General features: G+C 46.1%; 1 long non-coding RNA gene across 1 annotated transcript; it reads left to right on the top strand.

The window, feature by feature from the left end:
- The first annotated feature begins 1,767 nt into the window (after positions 1-1,767).
- LOC130301028 (uncharacterized) lies at positions 1,768-2,395 on the top strand. The gene is made up of 3 exons (XR_008851752.1): positions 1,768-1,879; positions 1,986-2,038; positions 2,256-2,395. It is a non-coding gene; the product is annotated as an uncharacterized LOC130301028 (long non-coding RNA).
- The last annotated feature ends 19,666 nt before the right edge of the window (positions 2,396-22,061 follow it).

Genomic DNA, 22,061 nt, shown 5'->3' with positions numbered 1-22,061 from the left:
CACAGACGGGAAACGGGTCTGGTAAGCGAGTCGGGATGCGCATCGCGAGTGGGCGCGTCCCGCATCGCGAATCGCATCCCGGCTGGGATCATTATCGCAGCGCACCCGGTCGGCAGGTCTGACTGGGGCGCTGCGAATAGGAGAACGCTGTGAGCGCTCTGGGGAGGAGCGGGGACCCGGAGCGCTCGGCGTAACAGACCTGGTCTCTAATCTGAGCTGCTGTTAACCTGCGATTTCTGAGGCTGGTGACTCGGATGAACTTATCATCCCCAGCAGAGGTGACTCTTGATATTCCTTTCCTGGGGCGGTCAACATGTGAGCCAGTTTCTTTGCAGCTCTTAATGGCTTTTGTGACAGCATTGGGGACACTTTCCACCTAGAATATGACATATTTTCAGTTGTTTCACACTTTTTTGTTATGTTTATAATTCCACATATGTTAATTCATAGTTTTGATGCCTTCAGTGTGAATCTACAATTTTCATAAAAATAAATAAAACTCTTTGAATGAGAAGGTGTGTCCAAACTTTTGGTCTGTACTGTATATATATATATATATATATATATATATATATATATATATATATAAATATAACACAAAAAAGGATAAATTGGCCCGCACATACTGATACCAAACTACTGCATGGACCCGGCATACAGGTGCACGCTGCTAGGCTAAATATACACAAGCATTAGAATACAGCAGCACACTGCTAGCACAAAGACATAGATGAAACATGAAATGCTCACCATTTGGCCAATTTTTCATTGTAGCAATATAGCATTTCATGTTCCAACTGTATCTTTGTGCTAGCAGTGTGCTGCTGTATTCTAATGCTTGTGTATATTTAGCCAATTTATCCTTTTTTGTGGTACACATATGGGAGGAGTGGCTACCTCCATGTTGGTTCCTGCACCCCACCCATCTTATAAGGGGCTGGATGTTTCAGACCTTACATGCCCAGTAACTTACTGCATAGAGGAAAATTCATAGGTTAGGGTCCATCCCAATGAGGTCACCTTATCATGGTGGGAGGGTCCAAATTATTTGGCCAATTGGTGAGTGAAGCACCTCAATTTTTCATTTATCATTGTAGCAATATAGCATTTCATGTTTCATCTTATCTTTGTGCTAGCAGTGTGCTGCTGCTCCTGCTTGTGTGTGCATATATATATATATATATATATATATATATATATATACATATACATATATACATATATATATATATATATATATATATATATATATATATATATATAAATTAGGAATCCCCATAATCGTACTGACCAACAAAATTGCTTCACAGTGAATGCCATAAATGTCATGTACATAATATTAAATCTAGAAAGATGCTAGGTATGTCACAATGTTTCCCAAATAAATAAATAAATAAAAAAAAAAGGTTATTAACACAAAAGGAAACATAGGGCAGCTTTGAAAAATAGGGCCAGTTAAAAAGGTAAAAACAACCCTGCAGCATTAAAGGGTTAAACAGCATTTCCTGTAAAGGATCTCATCATAATAATATTACTATTATGGGTAAGTAATAGTTATATCATATTTTATTACACTTTGTTCAGAGTTTAACCACTTTGGGTAAAATAAGAAATCTATTTTTTATATATGCACTGGTATTTCACATTGCTGCAGACATTTTTCTTCCATAAGTGTATTCTGAACACTATGGTCGCGACATCATCATGATGGTGTCACAGTACTGACCTAGGGTATCTAGAGGCTGACCGGCTGACTGAGTCCTTTGAGGGTTATAGACAGAGGAGTGAAGATGGCGCTGACTGAGCTGGAGTTAGACTTTGTGCTGGTGGTGGCAGTTATAATGATGTTTATCATTACCTGTGTGGTGAATTACATCTGGTAAGTTATTGTCATCATTTATCTATTGTCTTTTCTCTGTAATCTGAATCAGCCATTATGGACCTTGTGGTTACAGTATAGTACAATGTCATCTTTATAACAACAGGCAAAAAATAATGGATAGGAGAAAGGAGAAGAGGAGGAGCGAGCCCGACCCAGGTAAGTCTTGGTACATGACTTAGGCAAATATATATATATATATATATATATATATATATATATATATATATATATATATATAAGAGTTTAAAGGGAAACTGATGGCTGCTCATCTGCACTAAACCCAACATATCACATTATAGTGTTGTTGAAAAGCATTAAAACAAGTGGTCACTTACTATAATAATAATAATTTATAACATTTTCTTTTCTACAGAGAATCCATTCGAAAACCCGTTATATGTCATCAACGAGGATGAAATTATAGAATGGATCTCTTCGGTGGCAGGCTGAGAGGAAACATCATAGAAAGAAATAGCATCTTTCTTATATATATATACATACCAATTAAAAAATATATATACATATTTACTATGATTTTTTATTATAACCATCAAAAGCATGTTCAACATTAACATTTTAGGTTTTACAATCAAAGTTGATTGTGGGGTCTAATAATGTTAAAATAATGGTGCCAGTTCTTAAAGGGGTACTGCCGTGGAAACCTTTTTTTTTTTTTTATCAACTGGTGCCAGAGAGTTAAACAGATTTGTAAATTACTTCTATTAAAAATCTTAATCTTTCCAGCACTTTTTAGGGTCTGTATACTACAGAGGAAATTATTTTCTTTTTGGAACACAGTGCTCTCTGCTGACATCATGACCACAGTGCTCTCTGGTGACATCTCTTTTAGGACTGTCCAGAGCAGCATATGTGTCCTATGGGGATTTTCTCCTACTCTGGACAGTTCTTAAAAGGGATAGAGATGTCAGCAGAGAGCCCTGTGGTCATGATTTCAGCAGAGAGCTCGGTGTTCCAAAAAGAAAACCATTAGCAGCTAATAAGTACTGGAAGGATTAAGATTTTTTAATAGAAGACATTTACAAATTTATAGAAAAATTGGGGCTCAGAGTCATGAATATTAGATAAAAATCAATATATTGATAATAAGATATTTGTGTCTTTTGACCCACAGGGCCAAAGACACAAATATAATGAATATCTTATTATCAATAAATTAATGTGTATCTAATATTCATGACTCTGAGCCTCAATTTTTCAATAGATTTTGTATAATTTTTGGCGTCTTGGGTACAGGTGTTATTTGGGCAGCCCGAGTCACAGGTTGTCTGGGAGATAAGAGCCTCTCTAATATTTCTTAATTTACAAATCTGTTTAACTTTCTGGCACCAGTTGATATAAAAAAAAAGTTTTCCAGGGGAGTACCCCTTTAAGAGGTGCTCATAGGGACCTACACAGTGCAATTGCGGGGTCCCGATAAGCTGACATGGCGGCCGAAGGGCCCTCAGGCGGTTTTACCAGGCTGAAGTAACAGAGCGCTGATCGTTGCTGTACTATGGCATAACATTGAAGAGTGTTTGCAGAAAGATAACATGTAATAGTCCTCAATGGGGACTAAAAAATAGTGAATAATATAATAGTGTTAAAAAATGTGAATATGCTCCTCCCCTAAAAAAGTTTAAATCACTTCCCTTTTCCAAATTTTCAAATAACATAATGTATACAAAAATAAACCCCTTCCCACCCTAGAACATATGGGTATCCTTGTAGTAGGTACATTCTTGGGTAGTGGGTAGTTTTCCCCTGTTACCCTTATGGTTGTCATGGCAGATGGAGACCAGATTATGGCCTCCGGGTCATCCATGTACAGAAGCCTGTAGGGCCCAGCCACAGGCAGAGTCTTACAGGAGAACTTTCGTCAGTGTCACACTGACAGGTATAGTATACAGCATACAGACATATTGCTGAAGAGTATAGGATAACTCAGCTCACCCTTCCAGCCAGACACCTGTCGCACGGCACCGTGTGAACCAACACCAAGATAGCAATGAAGAAATAGATGGTCCAGCCCAGGATAACGTGCAATAAAAGCCAAAATTTATTGTAGATTCAAGCCATAGGACAGCAGGACACAAGGTAACGCGTTTCAGCCGGAAAGACCAGCCTTATTCATACAAAGATACAAAAGAAGTGGCCATTCTTTTATAGGAAGTGGTGGAAGGGAACACCCAGGTGAACACCTGGTGTAATCACGCCCACCAGATCCCGCAGTAGAAATACAGAGGCATGTGTATACATATAAAAATGAACACAATTTAAAATACTGACAACAAACATTTTTTAGAATATAACTATATAAAAATTAATATCATAATAAATATATAGAGATGGCCCAAACTGGTTACAAGTATGTAAATTTCTCAAATATACAAATATGACAGAGGGTATAAATTTCCAAGTATATTATATGGGCATATGTAGTATATGCAAAAGTATACAACTGTGAATTACAATAACCATAAAACCATTGGAAAAGAGAGGCATTAGGAGACATGGGGTCGTAATCGTAGACGCGGATGCCATAAATTATTTCAATTACATATTCATAATAAAAAGTTTATTTCAATATTAGTAATGTAAAATCACATCCTGTCTACGATTAAGGCCCTTAGGAAATCTACAGTCTAATTCCATAATCCAATAAACCTCGCGGTCTAACAATTTTTGCCTGTATACTAAACTAGTGATCAGATGACCGCAGCTTCCCCTACCAGTACAAAAACTGAGAAAAAATTTTAAAAAAAGATTTTACAATAAATAAATAACTAACTAAAGTGTAAAAAAATCATGGCCTGCTCCACCTATAGTCAAAATAAGCAGTCACCTAGAGCGCCCTCTTGATGGGGGGTGCTGTTCTGCCCGCTACAAGAGAATTATCCTGACAGCTGCTAAGCTGCCACCCCAGTAATTTGGTGATTGCATGAGAAGGTGGTTTGTTACAGTGTGTCACCCCAGTAGTAAGGAGATTACGTGAGGAGGCTTGTTACAGTTCATCACCCAAGTAGTAAGGGAATAACATGAGGAGGGGTTTGTTACAGTGTTTGACCCCAGTAGTAAGGTGGGGCGTGTCAATGGGAGGAGTCAAGGGGGCGGTAAAAGTAGCTTTTGCCAAAGGTGGCAAAAATCCTTGCACCAGTCCTAAACCTTATACGGAATTGTCACAAAAAATAAAATAAAAAATAAAAACCTATCTGTATTAGGTATATCCGTGTTTGTAATTGCTGTCTAGCAGCCAGGCCTGTGGACAAGATCTTTACTGCTAGACAGAGGAAGGATCTGGAGGAGCAGCAGCAGGTGTAATGTTTTCTGCTCCCTGGCGGAGTACACGGCAGCAGTGCTCTTTCCTCCATCATTTCCTCATCCAACCATTTCTTCACCAGACATTTTTTATATTGAAAAAGATTTTGTTGATATTTTTATGTTTTTGGTTTGATTTGTTACTTATCAACTAGTTAAGTGGCAGAGAAACTGCCAGTCAGCTTTCACTCTTAATGCTAGAAATAGAGTTTTATGGTAAACCTACCTACAAATGTTATGTTTTTTTCATTAAACCTAGAAAATACAGGTAACTTAATGTTTAAGGCCTATTTAATGTTTACTCTCAATGCTATAAATGCAGATGTATGTGAAATCCAGCTACAAATGCTGTTTTTTATTAAAAGCAGGAAATATAGATAACTTAGCATAAAAGGCCTATTCCACGTTCACTCTCAACAATAGTATTGTTGCATAGAAATACTATGCAAGTTTATTAATTCCAGAAAATACAGATAACTTTTTCAACATTTGCTTTTAATGCTAGAAATAGAGGGATTACTGCCTACTAGTGGATTACTTCTGCTGGAATTTGTGGGCACTGAGAACAGCCCACTGCACAATGGATTGCTCAACTTTCTTGGTATTGTAGTGTTATATCTTTCTATGGGCTCGTTCTGTAGTCACACTGCTCAGATTTATAGTTCAGCCACTGGACACAGTAATGCAGGTCACTATGGTCAGACCACTGCACACTGCTTTGGTCAAATTGAAATGTATTATATTTGTGAGAGTTTTCTGGGATCAGACGTTTCACACAGTAGGTTCTTTTGTGCACTGCTCACTGGTCAGCTTTCTCTCCAAGATGGTAGCTGCAGTGTAGGGTATAGGGTTTTATTAGTCTCCTAAACTCACCCCTACGCTGTCTCCTGATTGACCTAGGAGCTGTATGCAAGCAATTATTGGCATATGTTGTGCTGTGCTCATGTGATCTTGCTATTAGCTGCAAAGTATCCTGGGCAACCCTGATGTAATCTCAGTGTTTCTACTTTCTCATCCCGAGCTAACATGGTGCCAGAACATGTTCCTCATTTCCTTCTCCTTTAAGGCTAGAACTCCACTAAGGTTTATCATCCAAAAACGCCCCAAAAAGCGTCCATTCTGCCACATGGTTTTTTTTTTTTAAAGAACACCATTGCCAGACGTTAGCTGCAAGTCAATAGGGAACTGCAAAATGCCATATCCACTTGTTGTTTTTCAGTTTGCCATTTTCTTAATATCTTAATCCCTTTGGCGCTTTTTAGCCATTTTGGGCACCCTGGCAGATTTTTCAAAACGACCTCTTGTTGAGACTTCAGTGTTTTTTCAGAAAAATCTTGGCGTTTTTCTCCCATAGAAGTCTAAGGGAGTGAAAAACCGCCCAACAAAAAAGCCATGTGTGTTTTAACAATGGTGTTTTTGTGGGCGGTTTTTATTCTTGTTTTTTCACTTCAGCGATCCAAATTCCAAATACAAATTGTTTTTATTAGATTTTGTAGGTAACCATAAAAAAGATTTAAAAAAAAGAAACAGTAGGGATGGAAAAAATTGTAGGGATGGAACAAAATTTATATTTTTTAGTAATGACAATTTTAGTAATTTTCAATCAGTGACCAATTTATGTGAGCTTGCAGGGACATAGAAATGTAACCGGCAATATTAAAAATAAATAAAGGAGCCATATCATTGTAAAAATAATATATATTTTAAATTAATTTAGCAAAACTTTTTATTAATAATGTATTTTAAATATGTGTTTTATAAAGTGTGTGTGATTTTTACTACTTTTAAACTTTCAATATAGAAAGAAAATGGTGAGAGGCTTACACCACTAAAATTATATACCGAGGTAGTCTGTGTTGCACGTACCCGTCGTACCAAAAAATAGGTGATCATAAAAGAGCAAAAATTACCTCACAAATGGCGCTGCTGGTTCCGTGAAGATGTAGGAATAAAACAAGATCCAAGGTGGAATATTGTAAAAGCTTGTGGATTTTATTGCAATTGAATAAAACCAATAAAAGAGCGATACAAGTTAAGATTACACGTTTCAGGGGAGCCACCCCCTTCTTCAGATCAGTATGCAGACTATACAAACAGAGATTCTATAAATACTGGAAAAAAAGGGTGCCAGGTACATAAGGGGGCGGAGTTATGCAAATTACATACATGTGAAACAATAGGAAAAACCACAGAAAACGAATGTAATCAAAGAATGTCCATCTTATATAGGTAACAATGGGGACCAAATGTTATTAGACAGGGAATTTAGTGTGTGGCTCAAAGATGAGGTTGCCGATGTCTGGCAGTATCAGGCCACACATCCGGACCGCAGATGTAAACATCCCGGGTCCAGATGTGAGCCAGAACAGCTCTGACAGCGGCTGCGATGTGTAATGCGAGGGCGCGCGTCAGGGGGAGTTGCCACGGACGCGTTGCTAAGGTGCATGCGTCACGTGGCTAGTGCGGCCAATCAGGAAGCATTGATTACGGAGAGCTGTCAGTGGTATGCTGACAGCTCCGTGCGTTGCATTTAACAGTGTGTAGCTCTGTGTAAGCTGGCGAGAGCTGCAGGGGGATGGAAGAGGATATCTAGAAATGATTAAATTGATTTAAATAAGAGTGAAGTGTGTTATTTGGGGGAGAGTGATGCGTGAGGCAGGGGGATTGGGGGGATACGGAGCATGAGAGGGCTAAGAAAGGAAATAGGAGAGTGTGATGACAAATATTGGGAAGATGGTCTAGTGGTCATACCTGGGTACTGTGTACATGGGGTGGAGGTACATGGCATGTACATATTGGGTGACAGCTACTGGAGTGGGGGTACTAATTCAGGTAGCATGAATATATATTATATTGGGGGGGCACGGGATCCGGCCAAGGAGATGTAAAGTGGGTAAGGAATTATGCGTGTATATACATGGGCATACGGGCAGTAATGCACATGTGTCACGAAAGACATGTGTGAGCATATGTTTGGCAGCCATATAGCAGGACAACTGTACTAGATGGTTGTATAATTACACATATGAGTAACAATGCACATGCATCGCAAGAGATGCATGTAAGCATATGTATAGGTGTAGAGCTGGACCAATGTACTACTGCGCATGTATGTGAGTGAAACCATACACATTTGAGTAACAATTTACATGAGTGAGTGTGTTCTTGTGCATAAGGGTGATAATGCACATGTGCCACAACATGCATGTGAAGGTGTAGATTTGAATGAAATGAATGGTATATTGGGGTTTGTATAGAAATTTTGATGAATGGGGTGGATAGAGTAAAATTGGTGGTAAACACAGGCGGATCAGGGTTGATTGGTCTGATGGATGCGTTCGAGGGTTAAAGGTTACATTCAATCATTTCGTTGAGACCCCCTGGTGAGATGGTGCCCAGGGTATGAATCCAAAAGTTCTCACGTCTTCTGAGGGTGTTGTATCGTTGGTTGACATCCTTATTGATGTGTTCTATGGGGGTAGCCTTAATATTGCTGAAATCAACACGGTGGTGCTCAGTGAGGTGACGCGAAACACTGTGGAGTAGGAAGCCGCGTATGGTGTTGCTGCGGTGCTTATTCAGGCGTTCCCTAAAGCACCTTATGGTCCTACCCACGTATTGCTGTTTGCAGGAGCACTGTAAGAGGTAAATGACATACCGGGAGCCACAGTTGAGGAATGATTTGATGTTAAAGGTTTCTTTGGTAACGGAGGAGGAAAATGATTGGCAGTTGTGTGCAATGTGTGAACAACACTTGCATCGTGGAAGACCACACTTGAAGCTTCCTGTTAACGTGGGAAAAATGGATGGGTTATTGCGCAGTACCGTGGTTTTGAGTTTACTTGGGAGTGATGATATTCCGTAGTGTCCGGGCTCTACGGAAGGTAAGCGGAGGTTTGGATGGAAGATTGCTTCTTAGGTAGGGATCCTGCAGTAGGACTGGCCAGTGTTTGGTGAGGATTTTCCTGATAGCGTAATGTTCTTGGTTGTATGTGGTGATAAAGTTGGAAGTCCGTTCCATGGTAGTACTTATTGGTTCAGGTTTGGGGAGTAAGCAGGAATTTTGACTGAGGGAGAAAGCCCTATTATAGGAGGACTGCACCAACGATCTTGGATAACCCTTTGCCTTGAACCGGTCCTTTAGAATGTTACTTTGTGATATAAAGTCACTGTCTTTTGTGGAGTTCCTTCTGATCCTCTTAAACTGTCCATATGGTACATTAGTGAGCCATTTCTTAAAATGGCCACTATCAAAGCCAAGATAGCTGTTACTATCTACTGGTTTGAAGAAGGTCTTGGTGTAAAGTGAATGACCATTGTGTGAAACCAGTACATCCAGGAATTCTGCATTATTGCTGTAGACTGATTGGGTGAAGTGGAGTGACCAGTCATTGGAATTTGGAAGAGTGATGAAGTTTTTTAGACTAGATCTGTCTCCTTTCCAGATAATAAAAATGTCGTCTATGTAGCGCCTATAAAAGATGCAATTAGAGAAAAGATGGTGAGGGTACACAAAGATTTCCTCGAAGAGTCCCAAGAACAGATTCGCGAAACTGGGTGCCACTTTGGACCCCATAGCGGTCCCGGTGTGTTGCATGTATAGCTGACCCAAAAACTCAAAGTAGTTGTGCGTCAGGATGAAGTGGAGTCCTTGTAGAATGAAGTCCACTTGGGCCGAGGGCATAGATGGGTCTTTGGAGATGAAATGGCAAGCTGCCTTAATTCCTGCTTCATGTTTGATAACGGTGTATAGTGAAGTGATGTCCAGGGTAACAAGCAGATATTCCGGTTTCCATTCAATTTCCAGGATTGATTTAATGAAGTCTGTGGTGTCTTTCAGATGAGATTTGAGGGTGGTAACATGGCTCTGCAGGAGTAAGTCTATATTGTGTGAAAGGTTCGATGAAATGGAACTAATGCCAGAAATAATTGGTCGACCAGGTGGGTTAGTGATGTTTTTATGAATTTTTGGGAGGTAATAGAACAGCGGAAGAGCAGGTTCTGTGATGAGAATATAATCCCTTTCGGATTTTGTTAATACTCGCGATAGACCTGAATTGACCAGAGTGGTGAGTTCCTCCTGGAAGGCCTTGGTCGGATTGTGTGATATGGGAGAATAGTAGGCAGTATCGGATAGTAGTCTGGTGGCCTCGACAATGTAGTCATCTCTGTCAAGGAGTACTATTCCTCCGCCTTTATCAGCTGGACGAATGGTGATGTGTTGGTTGTCTGATAGGGATTTGATGGCGGTTCTTTCTGCTGCTGTCAGATTGTATTTGGAGTTACGGTTGTACTGTGTAGACTTCTTAGTGAGGTTGTCAAAGTCCAATTGTACCAGGGAAGAGAATGCATCTATGAAGCTCCCTTTTGAATGGAGAGGATAAAAGTTAGATTTAGGACGCAAGCCTGTGGTGATGGAAGGTGGTACAAGAACGGGAGGTTCAGAGACGCCTTTATTGGTGGTGGGGGAGACCCCACTCGAGTCTTTGAGGCTAAAAAAACTTTTAATTGTGAGTTTTTGTATGAAAGAATTAAGATCAAGAAAGAGGTCAAAGTTATTGGATTTGGACGTGGAGCAAAAAGATAATCCTTTAGCCAGAACACTCTGTTCAACATCATTGGGTGTGTATTTGGAGAGGTTGAATATTTTTATTGTGTTGAGTTCTTTGGTTTTACCTTGAAGTATTCTATTATTAGTTTCCTTTCTTTCCTTAGTACTGGACCCTCCTCTGCATCCCCTCTTTCTTGGTTTTTTCTTTTTGTGCCCAGGGGTGGTGCTAGATGAACCTGCTCCAAGGGGGGAAAATCTATCTGGTTCACAAGTAATGGAGGGGTTTCGATTAGGGTAGGAAGCCCTAAAAAAAATGTGGTGTTGTTGGTGATGGAGGAGTCCAAGGTTGGTGAGTTCTGTCTATTGGTATCTTCGATTTCATGTGGAGTGCTGACAGGGGTAAAAAACTGATGTACAGAAAGGCATCTATATGGGGTAACTGGGGTGGTAACTGTTAGGATTCGGCAGGCTGGATGTGGATCCTCTGTGTCAGAGAGGGATTGGCGTGGACCGTGTCGGTGGACCAGTTCTAGGTCTCCCTTTCTTTTTGCCCTGTTGTCACTCCACCAGGGACGAGGACTTTGGGAGCGATTGTAGAGTCTCCTTCCGGAGGACAGAGAAGTCCTGGGTATACACATCAATGGGCAGTGTCACGCCGAGCGCTCCGGGTGCCGCGGCCTTCCCGGAGCGCGCACGGCGTTCCTCTGGCTGCAGCGCTCCGGTCGGCATTGCTGACCGCGAGCGCTGCTCTCTGGTCCCCGGAGGGGACGCGATCCGAGGCACGGCTTGTGTCCGCCCTCGGATTGCGCCCCGTCTCTTTCACCTCTCGCTCCCATCTGCTTCCTCCCGGCGCGCGCGGTCCCGCTCCCTAGGGCGCGCGCTCCGACTTGCTTAAATTTAAAGGGCCAGTGCACCACTAATTGGTGCCTGGCCCAATCACGCCCTAATGTATAAAAACCCACTTCCCCTTCCTCTTCTCGCCGGATCTTGTTGCCTTGTGCCCTGAGAAAGCGTTATACTGTGTCCCAAGCCTGTGTACCTAGACCTTCTGCTGTTGCCCCTGACTACGAACCTCGCTGCCTGCCCTGACCTTCTGCTACGTCTGACCTCGCCTCTGTCTAGTCCTTGTGTACCGCGCCAGTCTCAGCTGCCAGAGAGGTCGAGTCGCTACTGGGGAACACGACCTGGTAGTTACTGCCGCAGCAGGTCCATCCTGCTTTGCGGCGGGCTCTGGTGAACACCAGTAACTGGTTAGAACCGATTACCCAGTACGGCCCGCGTCATCGCCTCTCTGGTACAGGGGATCCACCTCCAGTGTCATCACCAGCCGCTAGCCCGGATCCTGACAGTAGATCCGGCCATGGATCCCGCTGAGGTACCGCTGCCAAGCCTCGCTGATCTCACCTCCGTGGTTGCCCAGCAGTCCCAGCAAATTGCTCAACAAGGACAACAGCTGTCGCAGTTGACAGTTGACCGCCATGATTCAACAGCTCCTGCCTCCACAGCCTCAACCGCCAGCTCCAGCATCTCCTCCTCTCCGAGCTGCTGCTTCTTCCACTAGAGTCCGCCAGTCTCTCCCAGACAAGTTTGACGGGGACTCTAAAAATTACGGGGATTCCGGTCTCAATGCTCCCTGCACTTGGAGATGTTGTCTGACCAATTCCCCACTGAACGGTCTAAGGTGGCGTTCGTCATCAGTCTACTTTCCAGGAAGGCCTTGGCCTGGGCCACGCCGCTTTGGGACCGCAACGATCCTGCCACTGCCTCAGTCCAGTCCTTCTTTTCTGAAGTCCGCAGTGTCTTTGAGGAACCTGCCCGTGCCTCATCCGCTGAAACTGCTTTACTGTACCTTGTCCAAGGAGACTCAACCGTGGGCGAATATGACATACAATTCCGGACTTTGGCCGCTGAGTTGGCCTGGAACAATGAAGCTCTCTGCGCGACCTTTAAAAAAGGTTTATCCAGCCATATCAAGGATTGTCTAGCCGCACGAGAGATACCCTCCTCCCTGACTGAACTAATCCACCTGGCTACCCGCATTGATATGCGCTACATTGAGAGACGTCAGGTGCTCCGCCAGGAGAAAGATCTCGTTCGCACCAGGCGATACCCGCGCCTGGCTCCTCTCTTCCAGCATCCTTTGCAGCCTGTTACTGTGCCTCCCGCTGAGGTGGCCATGCAAGTGGACCGGTCTCGCCTGACCCAGCAAGAGAGGACTCGCCGGAGGAACGAGAACTTATGCCTATACTGTGCGAGCTCTGAACATTTCCTCTCGTGGGAGAGGCGTCACTGGGTGTAAATTCTTCCTCTCCACACCTGACTATTCCACTGCGGATTTCTCCAGCTGATAAAGCCTCCTTCTCTGCTGAGGCATTCTTGGACTCTGGTTCAACTGGAAATTTCATAAAAGCCTCCTTCATTAACCGGTTTAACATCCCTGTTATCCGTCTAGTCAAGCCCTTCTACATTTCCTCAGTTAACGGAGAACACCTGAATTCTACCGTGCGTTACCGCACGGCCCCCGTACGTTACCGCACGGCCCCCGTACGCATGACCGTGGGGGTTCTCCATCAAGAAAGGATTGAGTTCTTTGTCCTGCCTAATTGCACCTCAGACATCCTCCTTGGCTTACTCTGGCTTCAGCAGCATTCTCCTACTCTCGACTGGACCACGGGGGACATAAAATCCTGGGGTTCTTCCTGCCACTCTCGCTGCCTTCAGTCGCTTCCCACCAGCCAAGTCTCTGTTGCTTCTCCTTTGCTCGGTCTTCCAAAGGCCTATCAAGACTTTTCTGACGTCTTTTGCAAAAAACAGGCAGAGGTCCTACCACCACATAGGCCCTACGACTGCCCTATTGACTTTCTCCCTGGGACCACGCCGCCCCGTGGCAGGATTTACCCTCTCTCCGCTCCTGAAACGGAGGCCATGACCGAATATATTCAGGAGAATCTCAAAAAAGGTTTTATCAGGAAGTCTTCTTCTCCTGCTGGAGCAGGATTCTTCTTTGTTGCCAAGAAGGATGGGTCGCTACGCCCTTGTATTGACTACCGCGGGCTCAATAAGATCACCATAAAGAACCGCTACCTTCTGCCACTCATCTCGGAACTCTTTGACCGGCTGTGCGGAGCAAAGATTTTTACCAAGCTTGACCTCAGGGGCGCATACAATCTCATCAGAATTCGTGAAGGAGATGAGTGGAAAACTGCTTTTAACACTAGAGATGGTCACTTTGAATACCTGGTCATGCCATTCGGTCTTTGCAACACCCCCGCAGTCTTCCAAGACTTTGTCAATGAGATCTTCCGGGACTTGTTGTATACCTGCGTGGTGGTCTATCTCGATGACATTCTAATCTTCTCCTCCAACCTAGAGGAACACCGCCTCCATGTTCGCCAAGTGCACCAGCGCCTCCGAGTTAACCATCTCTATGCCAAAATTGAGAAATGCCTCTTTGAACGTACCTGTCTTCCTTTCCTAGGATATCTGGTCTCAGGACAGGATCTTCAAATGGACCCCGATAAGCTCTCCGCAGTCTTGGATTGGCCACGCCCCTCTGGACTTCGCTCTATCCAGCGCTTCCTCGGATTCGCTAATTACTACCGTCAGTTTATCCCCCACTTCTCCACTATCGTGGCCCCCATAGTGGCCTTGATCAAGAAAGATGCGAATCCGAGATCCTGGTCTTCCCAAGCAGAAGAAGCTTTTACCCGCATTAAGGCCGCCTTCGCCTGCGCACCAGTCTTGACCAGGCCTGATCCTCTGAAGCCATTCTTCCTCGAGGTGGATGCCTCTTCAGTTGGAGCCGGAGCAGTTCTTCTTCAGAAAAATGCTAAAGGGAAAAACGTCACCTGCGGTTTTTTCTCTAAAACATTTTCCCCTCCTGAAAAAAATTACGCTATTGGTGACCGAGAATTGCTGGCCATTAAAATGGCACTCGAGGAGTGGAGGCATCTCCTGGAAGGGTCTCTCCACCCGATCACTATCTACACTGACCACAAAAATCTGTCATTCCTGCAGTCCGCCCAGCGTTTAAATCCTCGCCAGGCCAGGTGGTCATTGTTCTTCGCTCGCTTTAATTTCCAGATAAATTTTCGTCCTGCAGACAAGAATGTCAGGGCGGATGCCCTTTCTCGTTCCACTGATGCCACGGAGGCAGAAACCGCTCCTCAACACATCGTTTCCCCTGAGTGTCTGATCTCTGCTGCTCCGGCTTCCCTGGCACCAGTTCCTCCAGGAAAAACCTTTGTCTTTGTCTTTGAGAATCCACGTCTTCGCCTCCGGATTCTCAAATGGGGTCACTCCTCCCACCTGGCAGGTCACGCTGGAGTAAAAAAATCCACTCAGTTGATTGCCAGACACTATTGGTGGCCTTCCCTTGAAAAAGATGTAACTGACTTTGTACGCTCCTGTACTGTCTGTGCACGTGATAAAATTCCTCGCCAAAGACCCGCGGGCCTTCTTCTTCCTCTGCCAGTTCCCGAACAGCCTTGGTCACACATAGCGATGGACTTCGTCACTGACCTTCCTGTATCCCATGGCAACACTGTCATCTGGGTGGTCGTTGATCGATTCTCCAAAATGGCCCATTTCTTTCCTCTCCCTGGCCTTCCTTCTGCGCCACAATTGGTGAAGCATTTTTTTTTGCACATTTTTCGTCTCCACGGACTGCCTACACATATCGTCTCCGATAGAGGCGTTCAATTCGTCTCGTCTGGAGAGCACTCTGCACCCAATTAAAGATTAAATTGAATTTTTCCTCCGCCTACCACCCGCAATCTAATGGACAAGTGGAGAGAGTAAACCAAATCCTTGGTGACTACCTGCGACATTTTGTCTCCTCCCGCCAAGATGATTGGGTTGACCTGTTACCCTGGGCCGAATTTTCGTACAATTTCAAAGACTCTGAGTCATCCGCCAAGTCTCCATTCTTTGTGGTGTACGGCCGTCACCCACTTCCCCCCCTCCCTATCCCCACTTCGTCTGGAGTCCCTGCCGTAGATGATTTGATCCGGGACTTTTCCTCTATCTGGAGGGAGACTCAGAGGTCGCTCTCGCTGGCCTCCTCTTGTATGAAGAAACACGCGGACAAGAAGAGAAGAATTCCTCCTGTCTTTGCCCCTGGTTACAAAGTGTGGCTCTCTGCCAGATATATTCGGTTTCGTGTCCCTAGCTACAAGCTGGGTCCACGTTACCTCGGGCCATTCAGGGTCAAAAGTCAGATCAACCCTGTCTCTTACAAGCTTCATCTTCCTCCTTCTCTTCGTATTCCTAACTCCTTTCATGTTTCCCTCCTCAAGCCTCTCATTCTTAACTGCTTTTCTCCCAAGGTCACCGTTCCTGCTCCTGTCTCGGGCTCCTCTGACGTCTTCTCATATAAAGAGATTCTCGCTTCAAAGTTTGTCAGAGGTAAAAAAAAAATTCTTGTTGATTGGGAGAATTGTGGCCCCGAGGAGAGGTCTTGGGAGCCAGAGGACAATATTCTAGACAAAGAACTCATCTACAGATTCCTCGGCTCCAAGAAGAGGGGGAGACCCAAGGGGGGGGGGGGGGGTACTGTCACGCCGAGCGCTCCGGGTGCCGCTGCCTTCCCGGAGCGCTCACGGCGTTCCTCTGGCTGCAGCGCTCCGGTCGGCATTGCTGACCGCGAGCGCTGCTCTCTGGTCCCCAGAGGGGACGCGATCCGAGGCACGGCTCGTGTCCGCCCTCGGATTGCGCCCCGTCTCTCTCACCTCTCGCTCCCGTCTGCTTCCTCCCGGCGCGCGCGGTCCCGCTCCCTAGGGCGCGCGCGCGCGCCGACTTGCTTAAATTTAAAGGGCCAGTGCACCACTAATTGGTGCCTGGCCCAATCACGCCCTAATGTATAAAAACCCACTTCCCCTTCCTCTCCTCGCCGGATCTTGCTGCCTTGTGCCCTGAGAAAGCGTTATACTGTGTCCCAAGCCTGTGTACCTAGACCTTCTGCTGTTGCCCCTGACTACGAACCTCGCTGCCTGCCCTGACCTTCTGCTACGTCTGACCTCGCCTCTGTCTAGTCCTTGTGTACCGCGCCAGTCTCAGCTGCCAGAGAGGTCGAGTCGCTAGTGGGGAACACAACCTGGTAGTTACTGCCGCAACAAGTCCATCCTGCTTTGCAGCGGGCTCTGGTGAACACCAGTAACTGCTTAGAACCGATTCCCCAGTACGGCCCGCGTCATCGCCTCTCTGGTACAGGGGATCCACGTCCAGTGTCATCACAAGCCGCTAGCCCGGATCCTGACAGGCAGGCAGTACAGAAGGAGTGGGAATGGGGAGGGGGGGCAGAGGGTGAAGCTTGGTACGGGGCAGAGTGTTACCAGGACAGAGGCTATGAGAAGGCAAAGCATAGTCCTGATAGGCCTTGGGAAGAACAGGTGTAGGAGGAGGCACTGAGGCTTGCCTGACGGGACTGGGAGCAGACGTGAGGCATTTTTTGTGGCAAGAAGCACCCCAGCTCTTGCTCTCCCCGGTGGTCCAATCAAGGGTAGGAGAGTGGCGTTGGAGCCATGGCAGACCAAGGAGGACTTCAGAGGGGCAGTTGGGCAAAACAAAAAGTTCAATTTTTTCGTGATGCAGTCCAATGCTCATGAGCAGGGGTTCTGTGCGGTAACGCACAGTGCAGTCCAATTTCACTCCGTTGACCGAGGAAATGTAGAGCGGCTTGGCGAGACGGGTCACAGGGATGTTGAACTTATTAACAAAAGAGGCTAAAATGAATTTTCCCGCAGAACCAGAGTCCAAGAAGGCCACAGCTGAGAAGGAGGAGTTTGCAGAAGGAGAAATCCGTACGGGCACAGTGAGACGCCACTCCCACGTGAGCTGGGTGCGTGCATGCGTTTCCCAGATGTGGAGGACGAATAGGTCAATCCACCAAGAAATGTTCGGTACTAGCGCAGTACAGACATAAATTTTTATCTCTGCGGCGAGTCCTCTCTTCATGGGTCAGGCGAGACCGATCCACTTACATAGCCTCCTCGGCGGGAGGCACAGGGGTAGATTGCAAAGGATACTGTGAGAGAGGTGCCCAGAGATCAAGGTCTTTTTCCTGGCGGAGCTCCTGGTGTCTTTCAGAAAAACGCATGTCAATGCGGGTGGCCAAATGGATAAGTTCATGCAGGTTGGCAGGAATTTCTCGTACGACCAGCACATCTTTGATGTTACTGGATAGGCCTTTTTTAAAGAATGCGCAGAGGGCCTCGTTATTCCATGATAATTCGGAGGCGAGAGTACGAAATTGGATGGCGTACTCGCCTACTGAAGAATTACCCTGGACCAGGTTCAGCAGGGCAGTCTTGGCAGAAGAAGCTCGGGCTGGTTCCTCGAAGACACTTCGAATCTCAGCGAAAAAGGACTGTACGGAGGCAGTGACAGGATCATTGCGGTCCCAGAGCGGTGTGGCCCATGACAGGGCCTTCCCAGACAGGAGACTGACCACAAAAGCCACCTTCGACCGTTCTGTAGGAAATTGGTCCGACAACATCTCCAAATGTAGGGAACATTGTGACAGGAAACCACGGCAAAGTCTAGAGTCCCCATCAAATTTGTCCGGCAGGGACAAGCGGAGACCAGGAGCGGGCACTCGCTGCGGAGGAGGTGCAGGAGCTGGCGGAGGAGATGGTTGCTGCTGTAGTTGTGGCAGAAGTTGCTGTAGCATGGCGGTCAACTGCGACAGCTGCTGTCCTTGTTGGGCGAACTGTTGTCCAAGTTGCTCTATCTGTTGAGACTGCTGGGCGACCACCGTGGTAAGGTCAGCGACAACTGGACGCGGGACCTCAGCGGGATCCATGGCCGGATCTACTGATAGGATTCGGCAGGCTGGATGTGGATCCTCTGTGTCAGCGAGGGATTGGCGTGGACCGTGTCGGTGGACCGGTTCTAGGTTGCTACTGTTATTCACCAGAGCCCGCCGCAAAGCGGGATGGTCTTGCTGCGGCGGTAGCAACCAGGTCGTATCCACCGGCAACGGCTCAACCTCGCTGACTGCTGAGAAGGTGTGGGACAGAAGGACTAGGCAGAGGCAAGGTCAGACGTAGCAGAAGGTCGGGCAGGCGCAAGGTTCGTAGTCAATAGCAATAGCAAGAGGTCAGGGACACTGGTAAGGCAAACACTATAACGCTTTCTCTGGCACAAGACAACAAGATCCGGCAAGGAAGTGAGGGGGAAGTGAGGTTAAATAGACAGGGAGCAGGTGGAGGCTAATTAGACTGATTGAATCATTGGTGCACTGGCCCTTTAAATCTTAGAGAGCTGGCGCGCGCACGCCCTAAGGAGCGGAGCCGCGCGCGCCAGGACGTGACAGCCGGGGACCCGGACAGGTGAGTGACTTGAGATGCGATTCGCGAGGGGGCGCGTCCCGCTATGCGAATCGCATCCCCGCCGGCAGAGTCAGTGCAGCGCTCCCGGTCAGTGGGTCTGACTGGGGCGCTGCAGAGAGAGGAACGCCGCAAGCTCTCCGGGGAGGAGCAGGGACTCGGAGCGCTCGGCATAACAGTAACCACAGTAAGGGAATTTTCAAATAAATTATCCGAGTCTGTACGGAATCTACCAGAGGGAAGGGTGGGTGGTGGGTCAGATATGTGCTCCAAGAGGTCAAGTAGGTCTTGTGTTGGAATATCCTGCGTGGAAACAGGATGAGAAGAGATGGCTGTTGGTAAAGGCTGAAGAGATATTGACAACTGTGAGACTCTGCTATCAGCATTGTTGTTGCCAGGTGACTTGGGTGAAGAAATGATCGAGACTGAGGGGGCAGGGGGGATGGGCCGTGTGCATGCTCGTATGCTCATGTATATACACGCATAATTCCTTACCCACTTTACATCTCCTTGGCCGGATCCCGTGCCCCCCCAATATAATATATATTCATGCTACCTGAATTAGTACCCCCACTCCAGTAGCTGTCACCCAATATGTACATGCCATGTACCTCCACCCCATGTCCACAGTACCCAGGTATGACCGCTAGCCCATCTTCCCAATATTTGTCATCACACTCTCCTATTTCCTATTTCCTTTCTTAGCCCCCTCATGATCCGTATCCCCCCATCCCCCTGCATCACTCTCCCCCAAATAACACACTTCACTCTTATTTAAATCAATTTAATCATTTCTAGATATCCTCTTCCATCCCCCTGCAGCTCTCGCCAGCTTACACAGAGCTACACACTGTTAGATGCAGCGCACGGAGCTGTCAGCATACCACTGACAGCTCTCCGTGATCACTGCTTCCGCACTAGCCACATGACGCACGCACCTTAGCAACGCGTCCGTGGCAACTCCCCCCTGACGCGCGCCCTCGCATTACACATCGCAGCCGCTGTCAGAGCTGTTCTGGCTCACATCTGGACCCCGGATGTTTACATCTGCGGTCCGGATGTTTGGCCTGATACTGCCAGACATCGGCAGCCTCATCTTTGAGCCACACACTAAATTCCCTGTCTAATAACATTTGGTCCCTACTGTTACCTATATAAGATTGACATTCTTTGATTACATTAGTATTCTGTGGTTTTTCCTGTTGTTTCATATGTATGTAATTTGCATAACTCCGCCCCCTAATGTACCTGGCGCTCTTTTTTCCAGTATTTATAGAATCTCTGTTTGTATAGTCTGCATACTGATCTGAAGAAGGGGGTGGCTCCCCCGAAAAGCGTAATCTTAACTTGTATAGCTCTTTTATTGCTTTTATTGGTTTTATTCAATTGCAATAAAATCCACAAGCTTTTACAATATTCCACCTTGGATTTTGGTTTATTCCTACATCTTCACGGAACCAGCAGCGCCATTTGCGAGGTCATTTTTGCTCTTTTATGATCACCTACTCTCTCCAGGAGACGGTTTTTACCTCACTTGTTACCTCAGGCTCAGCAGCGGTTCCAGCTATTTTGTAACCCGTGCATTGGGTTGATATGCAAGTTTAATACTTGCTCTAAGGTGAGCAGTTACTACCTAAGGGGCCTGCAAGCCCCGCACCTACTTCCCTTCCTTTTCCCTCAACCACTCAACGGTATCACACGAGGCGCCCTCTCTGGTCTCTTTTTTTCTCCCCATACAGGTGCCAAAAAATAGATATGTATAAAACAGCAAAACAATCCTCTAAGTATATCAATTCTAAAAATGCACATATGACCAGTTGAACAGTAGATTATTTATTACTAACAATTAAATTGACATTACATAGGTGTTCCGACAGGGCCCTTGCCAGAAACACACATGAGAAATATACAATAAAATAAAATAGAATAATTATAGTTGCTGTGATCGCATGTCAATAACCACATGTCAATGGACTGGCCCACCCGTACCCCAGACCTGAATCCGATTGAGCACATCTGGGACATCATGTCTCACTCCATCCACCAACGCCACGATGCACCACAGACTGTCCAGGAGTTGGCAGATGCTTTAGTCCAGGTCTGGAAGGACATCCCTCAGGAGACCATCTCATCAGGAGCATGCCCAGGCATTGTAGGGAGGTCATACGGGCACGTGGAGGCCACACACCCTACTGAGCCTCATTTTGACTTGTTTTAAGGACATTACATCAAAGTTGGATGAGCCTGTAGTGTGGTTTTCCACTTTGAATTTGAGTGTGACTCCATATGCAGAACTCCATGGTTTGATAAATTTGATTGTCATTGATAATTTTTGTGTGATTTTGTTGTCAGCACATTCAACTGTAAAGACAAAAGTATTTCATACGATTAGTTCATTCATTCAGATCTAGGATGTATTTTCTTAGTGTTTCCTTTATTTTTTTGAGCAGTGTATAATATACAGGAGCTGGGAATCCCATCACTAAACTGACAGGATTCCCTGCTTCTAACTGATATTGGGCAGGAGATATACATTGTGTATCTCCTGCCAAGCCCAGACTGGCCTACCGTGATATTTCCTGGTGGGCCGCAGCCCTGGGCCCGCTTTGAGATGTGGCTGTGTGCATTTCTTTTCCCCTCGAGCGGCCACCAGGGTCGGATCATTGGCGCTCATGGAGCCCCATGATCCGGGCCCCGTGCCCGCAGAGGGCACCTGTCACATTAGGGACATCCCTGTGTCCCGAGAAAATTTTTCTAGACACAAGGATGCCCCGGTTACCTCTCTGCGGCGGCACCCCATGTTAACCTCAAAAACGCAGAAGCCGCCGGGAGGTGGTGCACGCAGGAACGTCACTGACGTCCCGTGTGTGCACCCAGAATAACAGAGCAGAGCGGACCGGAGGGATGAGGAGGACGCGTGTGCATGGTAGGTAAGTGACCAGTATTCTGACGATCGCTTCGGGGTCACGATCTACTGCTATGGCCT

This window comes from Hyla sarda, chromosome 1 (genome assembly GCF_029499605.1).
Source record: "Hyla sarda isolate aHylSar1 chromosome 1, aHylSar1.hap1, whole genome shotgun sequence".
Lineage (NCBI taxonomy): Eukaryota > Metazoa > Chordata > Amphibia > Anura > Hylidae > Hyla > Hyla sarda.
This window is presented reverse-complemented; position numbering and strand designations above follow the sequence as displayed.